The 2,323-nt window shown below is 51.2% G+C and overlaps 1 protein-coding gene across 1 annotated transcript in view; it reads right to left on the bottom strand.

Moving 5' to 3' along the window:
• Nucleotides 1-1,116, bottom strand: part of SLC2A8 (solute carrier family 2 member 8) — a 10,359-nt gene extending 9,243 nt beyond the window's left edge. Inside the window, exons 1-2 of the mRNA XM_021714984.1 lie at nt 1,105-1,116; nt 770-772 (exon numbers count right to left, since the gene is read on the bottom strand). The gene's annotated coding sequence lies outside the window, so the exon portion shown is untranslated. The remainder of the gene's footprint in view (nt 1-769; nt 773-1,104) is intronic.
• Nucleotides 1,117-2,323: the final 1,207 nt, after the last annotated feature.

Raw genomic sequence — 2,323 nt, 5'->3', positions numbered from 1 at the left:
ACCGCCACGGGTCCCGTGAGTGCGACCCGCACCGGCCTCTCGCCGCAGAACCGGCCAATGGGCGGCAGGGGGCGGTGCTGGGGCGGGATCGGAACCACCGAACAGCCAATGGGAACGCAAGGTGGGGTTTGCGTCTGCGAAAGAACCCGCCCTTCCAGTTAAGCACAGAGCCGGTAGGCGAACGCGCTGGAACCGCCCCTAGGGCCGAGCTGCCCAATGCAGAGGTGAGGCGGAGTCTGTGTCTGGGCGATCATGACCATCCAATTAGGGTGCGGTGCGAGCCCGTAGGCGGGACCAGAAAGCTGCCTCCGAATTGATCTGGCCAATGAGGATGTAGGATGGGTTTGCTTTTTGGGTGGGGCCTGGAGTCGTCTCTCAATCTAGCTTCAACCAATGAGAGCGGGACAAAGGCGGAGAACGTGAGCCTCCGCGCGGGATTTCCCGCCCCCACTGCGAGCGGTTGTAACTGTCCTCCTGTCTCGGGTCTGCAGTTCCTGCTCTGGCTGCCCCTGACCTGTCTGCCTGGCCCAGGTCTTCACTCTGAAAGCTGTGGAACAGAATGTCAGCAAGCCGACTGTCCCGAGTCGCCTCCCTCTTCTCCTGGACGCCGAGACGGGCTAGGCGCTCCCGCTGGGCTGCTGAGACAGAGGCGTGGCGCTGCGTGCGTAACCCTACCGCCTTGCCTCCCTGATTGAAGGCTTGGGCATCCAGGTGCCCAGCGTTAGGTGGTGCTCCCAGGCCAAATATGTGACTCATCTGGGCTCCACGCTCCCTTTTACGTTCCACTCACTTCACAGGAAATCCTGACTCTTGAATTTTCATCTCAGTACCTCCCAGTGCACTCAAGTCACCTCGAAGTGAAGATGCTGAGGCGCTGTTAGATTTCACCATGTGTACCCAATTTATACCCAACACTTTCTGGGTTGAGGCAGCTACGGTGGAGTGCTGGTGTAATTCTGGAAAGAGCCAGGACTGTGGAAATAAGAGGCTTGGTTTGTATTCCCTTTGTGAAGTACCCGGAATTACAGGCATGCACTACCACGCCCGGCTGATTTTTTGATTTATTGTGGAGATGAGGTCTCGCTGCCCAGGCGGGTCTCGAACCCGCGGGCTCAGGCAATCCACTCACCTCAGCCTCCCAAAGGTGCAGGATTACAGGTTGAGCCACTGAGCCCGGCTTGTTTCCTCATTTCTAAGCGGAGGTGGGGTGTGTGCGTGATTAAGTTATCTTCTAGGAGTTGTAAGCAGAGTAATACATAAAACCAAACAGATGCCCAGTATGATTATGATTTTTTTTTTAACTTATTGCAGTCTTCTGACTGTTCTAGCAACCAGCATTTCTCAATCTTGACCACAAGACTATCTTTAAAGACTTAGGCAACTGCCCTTCCGTGCTCTCACAGCATCTTGTGCTTAAGTTATAAGTTCTTGTCACAGCACTTCTTACTGCTTTGTAATCCCCTACTTACTTCTCTACTTCCCCAGTGGACATGACCTCCCCTGGAGAGTAGGCACTTGGTATTTGCAGGGTGGATGAATGTCTCAAGCTCCATGGAAAAACTGCTGCAGTTAAACAGTTTCTTTTGTAACAGTCAGTGGGGTACACCTAGAAACTTATGCAGATAGGATGCTCCAGTGAACCCAGCTACTCCCAGACAGCCTTCTGGACCATGGACCCCTGCAAACCTGTCCCTGCCCTGTGGCTTGTGGTCTCCCGACCCGTTAGCAGAATTTGCTTCTTAGCCGTTGTAAGCAAATACTGTTGCCAGGACAGCCTCCTTCCTGCCCCCTTTCTATATGGAAATCACTATCAGCCAGATTAGTAGGGTCCATCTCTTGCCTCCTCTACATTCACTTCTCAGATCTGTGACTCTTGTCAAATCACGGGTGGCTCTAAAAGTGCTGATATGAAAGAATGCTCTAAATAGCCCTTGGTTTATTTTTATTCCAGGCTGTGAAGCAAGAAGCTTCGGGGGCGGGGAGGAGACAAGAAAAACATGGATACAAGCTCATAAAGCTTACAAATTAGCTTAACATGAAGAATACCAGCCAGGTCCAACTTGACACAAGGCATTCAACCTGGCTTTCTGAGGCACACAGAAAAGAGCTCTGAGGTCAAAGAACTCACAGGTTCAAATCACTACCACTTTCTGAGTCTCAGTTTCCTTATCTGAAAAGGAGGAATAATAAAACCATTCACAAAACTATTGGTGGGGTTGAGATATAGTGTGTAGTTGATTTTGTGTTTTTTTCCCTGTGCATAAAAAACACATAACAAAACACTAAGGAAGAATAGGAATGCTGAATGCTGCAAAGAATACGA

The sequence above is a fragment of the Carlito syrichta genome, unplaced genomic scaffold (genome assembly GCF_000164805.1).
Source record: "Carlito syrichta isolate Samal-C Ts95f unplaced genomic scaffold, Tarsius_syrichta-2.0.1 Scaffold306369, whole genome shotgun sequence".
Classification (NCBI taxonomy): Eukaryota; Metazoa; Chordata; class Mammalia; order Primates; family Tarsiidae; genus Carlito; species Carlito syrichta.
Note: the sequence above shows the minus strand (reverse complement) of the source record. Positions and strands in the feature narration are given on the sequence as shown.